Here is an 8,548-nt window from a genome sequence, read left to right on the forward strand (position 1 = left end):
TACCAATTACCCAAAAAAACTATGATATTTAATTGGTTATATCCTAGTTTGTCTTGCAATTTTAAAACTCAATCAGAAAAATAATGAAATTTGAATTTGTTCTTAATTACTAGTTATATAACAAAAAATTTAAGTGAAATTGTATCTAATTTGAAACTCGGGAAATCAAATGTAAATGTCACCGTCAATGAGTTAAATGACTTCATCTATTCATAAATAAATCAATGTCATTTAGTTGAAAAACATCATCAATATTACACATAAGTGACTTTATGTTTTTTTTGTTTTGATGGTTTGCGGTGTAGTTTTTTATCGCTTGTTTCGAACCTTTGCTCACCACTTATCGGCTCGAGTTTTTTCGATTAATAGAAAAAACAACATCAATCTTTATCCAAGAAGTAATGATGCGAAAGTGAAAATAGTAGAATTCAAGGATTAAAATTGCAACTTTTATAAAATGAAAAAGATAAAACACAAACTAAATACACTCGCAAAAGAATTAAAACGGATTCGAGTTCGAGGCAAGATGACCACTGCAACTCACTCATCGCACACAATCAGCCTTCGCCTCTCACGTGCCATGCATCGCCGCGGCTCACATCACTTCCGCTGACGTGTCCCACTACAGCCACGTCACCACCTTGAATATCCATCGCCACGTGTCCAGCTACTGATTGCCTTTAAATTGATCCCTCGCTTCACTCATTTTATTTTCAGTAAAAGACGAAAAACTATTGCAAAATTAAAAAAAAGGAGAATTTTTAGAGAGAGAACTTACAAAGCTAGAAGAAAATTCCTAAATAAAAAGGGGACCTCTTTCGTTTTTTTTCTCTTCCGTAACGGTTGTTGTAGGAGTAGATGGCGACGCCGGAGATACAGAACTGCGGCGTTTCGGTGATGGCGGCCGCGCCGGTGGATCAGACCGGCCGGGCGGCGGCCACGCTGAGGCTGTCGTCTCCGATCAGGATATTCCTGTTCTTCCACAAGGCGATTCGAGCAGAGCTGGACGGCCTTCACCAGACTGCCCTGGCTTTGGCAACTAATGGAAGCGGCGGAGATATCAAGCAATTGATGAAGAAGTGTCATTTCTTAAGGTCAATTTACAAGCACCATTGCAATGCCGAGGACGAGGTATGTGCTGAATTTATTTTTTCCGTTTGGATGTTTGCTGCGTCTCCGAATTAGATGATTATTTTGTTGATTTTAGTTGATCGTGTTGTGCATTTGGTTGGTATGAGTATAACTCCGCTGTATAAAGCATTTCGGATGAAAATATCTAGAATTTAGGTACCTGCCTATTTTTTGTTTAATTTTATTCTTATTGGAGAGTGCTTTTATTTAGTGTCACTTGTTTTCGTTTTAGTGGAGTAATTAATAGGTCTAGTTTCTGATTTGGCGAAATGAAGAACTTACGGCATGATTTGCAGTTCGCAATACGTGATAAGTGTTGTTAAATTAAATTAGTAGAAAATTTTACTCAATCTCTGGAATTTTGAATCACGGGCAGCTAAACCTGTATCTGCTATTCCTCGTCAAGCTTTTTAATTGTGATTGCTGATTTCTATTTTAAGAAATTTTGTTGCTTAAATGCAAGTGGGAAAAGTATCTGCTAGCACAAAATTGTGAACATGCCTCTTTATAGTGATGCAAATATGTTGTTGAAGTTTCACATGCTTTCATTATGTGCCACAATATCTCATGGCTAAGGAAAATAAGTTGATTAACTATGTTTCTTCAGGAAACTGTGGTATCAGACATATTCAGTGAATCAATGTCAGTTTCTGTGTAGTTTCGTCAACAGTAGTTGCAATGATCAAAGATTGGTTATTGATATTCTCCTTGTTTGCTCATGCAACTGTTTGGAGTATGCAACCTAACGACTAAAAAGTCTTTCATATATTAATGACAGGTTATATTTCCTGCCCTTGACATCCGTGTGAAGAATGTGGCACGGACTTATTCTCTCGAACATGAGGGTGAAAGTGTGCTTTTTGATCAGTTGTTTACATTGTTAGGGAATGATATGGAAATGAGGAAAGCTACAAAAGAGAGTTGGCATCTTGTACAGGAGCACTTCAAACATCAATTAGTCAGCACATGTCTAAGGAAGAGGAGCAGGTTCAGTTTTGGTCATCCTTCTTTTTCTTTCTTCCCCACCCTCTTTTCCTTGTCTGACAACGACAGAAAATCATGCTTATCTCAAAGAAATATACATATAATATTAGATAGTAAAAAATATATCCATATGGCTGCACATTGTTGCCTTTGGTGCTTTGCTGGATCAGAAATAACTCATTTGCATTACTGCTGCATGTCAGGTGTAAGTTGTCCATCCCATTTGTCGAATATTATGGAGCTAGATCTCCAGTTGTCGTTTCATACTTAAGATAGGCTACGCTTCTTCACGGAGTCTGCTTATCCTAAGCTATTTTTCTGCGTGCTATAAAAATGAGAAATGGAATTCAGCTAGGTTGTTACTGCCATATCATATACACCAGTCCAATATTAAGATATTTATCCCTTGCCTAGAACTATTTCATCCTGGACTACAAATGATGTACTTAAGAGTAGAAAAAAATTCCATTGTACTTCTGATATGCTTGGGATTAAAATTCAGGCAATGCTTTCATCATCTTAACCTGATGCATTACAGAGTTGTTTTCTATTTGGCAGGTGTTCCCCTTACTTAGTGAAAAGTTTTCATTTGAGGAGCAGGCATCATTGGTTTGGCAGTTCTTGTGTAGCATTCCTGTAAATATGATGGCAGAATTCCTGCCATGGCTTTCGTCATCAATTTCACCAGATGAAAGGCTGGATATGCGTAAATGCTTGCAGAGAATCATTCCAGATGAAAGACTGCTTCAACAGGTTAGATAGTTTGGTTAGAAACACAAGGAGAAATGACTTTCTAGTCTCCGTTTCCTGACTTCTCTTTATGTCATTCAAGATTATTTTTATTGGATGGATGGGGTAACTGTTTGCAACAAGCGTAAACGTTCTGAAGATGATCCCAGGCTTTCCAATAGCTCTCATGCATCCCCTTCGACTGAAAAAAGAGATCTCCTGCCATCTGATTGTAGTGGTATCAGGTCTTCGCAATACCATCCAGTGGATGATATATTACATTGGCATAAAGCTATCCAGAAGGAATTGATTGATATCGCTGAAGCAGCTCGATGTATAAAGTTCACTGGAGATTTTTCTGATCTATCTGCCTTCAACAGAAGGCTTCAATTTATAGCTGAAGTCTGTATTTTCCACAGGTACTATAGTCCCTCTCATTTAGACTAGTTTATGCAGTCCAAATGATTTTTGGGTACTTCTCTGGACATTGTTCCTTTATTGAATGGCGCATTAAATTTATTTGCATTTGCTGCAGCATTGCTGAGGACAAAGTTATATTCCCTGCTGTAGAAATGTCATTTGTCGAGGAGCATGCAGCAGAAGAAAGTGAATTCGAAAAATTTCGATGCTTAATAGAAAGTATTGAAAGTGCTGGAGCTAACTCATGTGTTGAATTTTATTCTGAACTATGCTCACAGGCTGATCACATAATGGAGATGATAAAGAAGCATTTTCTGAATGAGGAAAAACTGGTATGTGATTTATGCTGGTTGTTTCTGTTTTATATTTCTTCATGTACTTGTATACGTTGGCAGAAAGGTCAATTTATCTTATCAAGAAAGAGTGCTAATCACAAATTCTATAAAGTGTGTATAAGATGCATTGATGAAGAGGCTAGCTATCATTCATAAAAGATTGGTTTCATACATTCAAATGTTAATGATACTTCATTTCAGTGCTTCTGGATGTCTCAATGAGTTAGATTGCAGGTACTTCCACTTGCAAGGAAGAATTTCAGCCGGGAGCGACAGCGCAAACTTCTTTACCAGAGCTTATGTGTGATGCCACTCAGATTGATTGAGTCTGTCTTACCATGGTTGGTTGGTTCATTGAGTGAAGAGGAAGCTCGATGCTTTCTTTGTAACATGCACATGGCAGGTACACCTTGAAGTCCTTCTTAACACTTTGAACTTTTCATCAGTATATTTCATTTTCCAACACTTGATACTTTTTATTTCTTCTAAGCAAATGATGTTATTGTGTAGCCCCAGCATCTGACACTGCGTTGGTTACATTGTTTACTGGCTGGGCATGCAAGGGTTATCCTAGGGAAATCTGTTTGTCTTCTAGTGCAATTGGTTGTTATCTTGCCAAGGAAACTGGAGAAACACAAGAGCATTCTGGCAGATCTTGTCGTAACTGTGCCTGTGCAAGTTCTTCCTCTACAACTTGTGGCCAAACATGTGAGAAGCCAATTGATCAGGCAAACTTAGTGTGTTCCGTTGAAAATAATATTTGCACTGTTTCAAAGACAGAATCTCCAAAAGCTTCAAATCAGTCTTGTTGTGTTCCTGGCCTAGGAGTGAATAGCAATAGTCTAGGAATGAGTTCGCTAGCCACTGTGAAATCTCTACGCTCATTATCTTTTGGTCCAAGTGCTCCTTCTCTCAACTCTAGTCTTTTTAACTGGGAAACAGATAATAGTTCCAGTATAAGTGGCCATTCAAGGCCAATTGATAATATTTTTAAATTTCACAAAGCAATCCGGAAAGATTTGGAATTTCTAGATATTGAATCTGGAAAACTAGGTGATTGTGATGAAATTTTCCTGAGACAGTTTACTGGTAGATTTCGTCTTCTCTGGGGTTTGTATAGAGCGCATAGTAATGCAGAGGATGAAATTGTCTTTCCTGCTTTGGAATCAAAGGAAACTCTTCACAATGTCAGTCATTCTTACACGTTGGACCACAAACAGGAAGAAGAATTGTTTGAGGATATCTCATCTGCACTGGCAGAGCTCTCCCAACTTCATGGGAATTTGAGTGCAAAAGCTGCTAGTGACAATTTGAATGAGAGTTTATTGGGTTCTTTGAGTAGTATTGATCATTTACAAAAGTACAATGAGCTGGCTACAAAGATTCAGGGCATGTGCAAATCCATTAAAGTAACATTAGATCATCATGTCCTGCGTGAAGAGGTTGAACTTTGGCCATTGTTTGACCGGCATTTTTCTGTTGAGGAACAAGATAAGCTTGTTGGTCGCATTATTGGAACAACAGGAGCTGAGGTGCTTCAATCAATGCTGCCTTGGGTAACATCTGCTCTTACACAGGAAGAGCAAAACAAGATGGTGAACACATGGAAGAATGCAACTAAGAACACTATGTTCAGTGAATGGCTTGATGAATGGTGGGGAGGGACCCTTGCAGCATCATCACAGGCATCCACATCAGAAAATAACATCTCTCAAGGTACTTCTGGAAATTACCCTGTTACTGTTTTAATTTTACGTACTAAGTTAATGATTGTATTTGTTTGCTTCATCTTCTTTTTGTCTTTTAGTTGGGGGGTGGGAGGATTGGGATCTTCACTCTGGTCTTTTCCCCCTTACAAAAAGGAGGAATACTATTAAGCAACAATGCATTTGGTTTATGATTGTGTTTGCTACTAGGAGTATGTCACCAATTTTCTAGGATGACACTTTATTAAAGTATTGTGTGTACTTGTTTTTCAGAAATTGATACCCATGAATCTGTGGACCTAAGTGATCATACATTTAAGCCTGGGTGGAAAGATATTTTCCGGATGAACCAAAATGAGATTGAATTAGAGATGCATAAAGTCTCCCATGATCCAACCCTGGATCCAAGAAGAAAAGCGTATCTCCTTCAACACCTTATCACCAGGTGCCGCCATCTTACTAGTATCTGAATGTTTTGGTTTTTTGTTGGAAGTTTTGTCATTTTGGTTGGTTAACTTAGGCCATTAACTTACTTAGAGCACTGTAACTTTTCATTTAGTAAATGGATAGCTTATCAGCAGAAGTTCTCACAATCAACAACTAGTGAAGTTGATGATGATAAAGATTTACTTGTACGAACCCCATCATATCGTGATCCTGAGAAACAAATTTTCGGATGTGAGCATTACAAAAGAAACTGTAAGCTGCGTGCTGCTTGTTGCGGAAAGCTGGTTGCATGCAGGTTCTGCCATGATGAAGTCAGTGACCATTCAATGGATAGGTACCTCCTAAAGAACAGACTAGATTGTTTATACATTGTGTTTCTACTCTTAAGGTAATTCTTAGCATTTAATATATCTGCAGGAAGGCAACATCAGAGATGTTGTGTATGAATTGCTTACAAGTTCAGCCGGTTGGATCAGTTTGCATGACACCTTCTTGTAACGGGCTTTCAATGGCAAAGTACTATTGCAGCAGCTGCAAGTTCTTCGATGATGAACGGTGAGCTTTGATTAGTTTTAGTTTCCTTCTTGTGGGCTGTTATATAATATGGCTCTAGTTTCTACTTACTAGTTGGAATTAAAGGATCATATCAGTCCATTAAATGTGGATACTGTTTGTTTACAATTGTCTCCACTTCTCCAGTTGGATGATAAATGAAAAATCTATTTGTAACTTTGTAATGATATAACTTGCTTCGGCGAGTTAACAAGTTTTGCTGGTTTTTGCTTTTCAGGGATGTCTATCATTGTCCATCCTGCAATTTGTGCCGTGTTGGAAAAGGTCTTGGTATAGATTTTTTCCATTGCATGACATGCAATTATTGCCTTGGGATGCAACTAAAGGAACACAAATGCAGAGAGAAGGGTCTTGAAAGCAACTGCCCGATATGCTGCGACTTTTTGTTCACATCAAGTACGGCTGTCAAGGCTCTTCCATGTGGTCATTACATGCATTCTGCTTGTTTCCAGGTCTGTTCCTTGATATAGTTTCCTGGTTTTGATTTCTCTCTTCGACAAACAACTGAAATTAGAGCCTCTACTCATCACCGTCTCTCATTCACACCAGGCGTATGCTTGTACACACTACAGCTGTCCTATCTGCAGCAAGTCGATGGGAGACATGTCGGTTAGGACAAACTTTTCATATTTAAAGCAATTATTTTGCTTATGCTCTTCGTGAAAACTCAGTTTGGACTGATTATATGTAATGACCAATCACCCACGAAATGCACCCAACTTTTCTATGCACTCATAACATACACATGTTGGTTGGTTTATGTCATGAGACTTCGAGGTTGATGGCCATCGACTATATAGTATGCCCGTGTTAATACTGCATCTTCGCCCTCGTACTTTCACTACTCGTTCTTTTTTAGAAAGTTGCATAGTCGTGCAGTAAATAACTCCAAAACACACCACCATCTATTTGCTCTGGGTCAATGTATCAAGTTATGTCTGACATCGAAGTAGAACTGTATGCGCATTTGTGCCATGTGTTTTCTTTTATTTATATAGAATTATTATGGGAATGCAGACATTGGTGTAGTCTGCAGTTTGTATGAACTATATAATATATATATATATATATATATAGGGAGAGAGAGTAGTGATCTAGGGAAACCACTGCTTAAATGCATAACTAGAGAACACGAATTTAGTTCACTATAAGAGCAATTTAGTTCAGTACAGGAAGGAAGTGAACCAAAACGCCTTTACAATGAACTAAATCTTTCACGAAGTAAATACTTCACTATAATGGTGTTTTGGTTCACTTCTTGTAGTGAACTAAATCACTCTTGTAGTGAACTAAATCACTCTTATAGTGAACTAAATCGCACATATAGTGAACTAGATCATTTTGATCTAATGGCTGAGATTTGTTCTCTAGTTATACACTTAATATTAGTTATACTTTGATCATCTCCCTATATATATGTGTGTGTGATGTATGCTTGGTTTCCTATTTACTGATAAGCCTCTCCCACCAGGTTTACTTTGGAATGCTCGATGCTTTAATGGCATCGGAGGTGCTCCCCGAAGAATATAGAGATGGGTGTCATGTGAGTCTCTCTCTCTCTCTCTCTCCATGATCTTTTGCACGATGGATCCGTGACACGAGTGTTTGATCTGCAGGACATCTTGTGCAACGACTGCGATAGGAAAGGAACAGCACCGTTTCATTGGCTGTATCACAAGTGTGGCTTCTGTGGTTCGTATAATACAAGAGTAATCAAGGTTGATAGGGATAATTGTTCTACTTAACTAGAGAAGGAATTTTCTTTTCTTCCCAGAATTCATTTTGTGTATATTAATGGTTGGTTGTACCACGTGGGCTATACACATCATGTAAATGGGCTCCAATGTTTTTCTACAAAATTTTGTTATGTATCTTTTCTTTCCCATATATACGTGTAATAATAGATAGTAGAATCTTACTTCCTTTTGTCAACAGCACTTTGCTTGGTTGATGTGAACATGATTGGAATAATAAAAATGGATAAAGATCCACTTCAATTTCCTGCTGAAAGACATGAACTATAAACATTATATAGTGAATGTATTTTTGTGTTTGTATTTATAGTGCAATGTCAAAATAGTAACTCTTACTGTATCCTTTTTTTTACTGCAGAAATATTTTCAAATTTAATCTGTCAATTGGAAACACATTCAATTTTTCAATTGATACGGTGCAACGTACTTGGTACTCCCTCCTTCCAATCATAAGCAAGACGTTTTATTT

The 8,548-nt window shown here is 37.8% G+C and overlaps 1 pseudogene; it reads left to right on the forward strand.

Moving 5' to 3' along the window:
- The first annotated feature begins 712 nt into the window (after positions 1–712).
- Positions 713–8,335, forward strand: LOC121791160 (annotated as a pseudogene).
- Positions 8,336–8,548: the final 213 nt, after the last annotated feature.

Source organism: Salvia splendens, unplaced genomic scaffold (assembly GCF_004379255.2).
Source record: "Salvia splendens isolate huo1 unplaced genomic scaffold, SspV2 ctg740, whole genome shotgun sequence".
Lineage (NCBI taxonomy): Eukaryota > Viridiplantae > Streptophyta > Magnoliopsida > Lamiales > Lamiaceae > Salvia > Salvia splendens.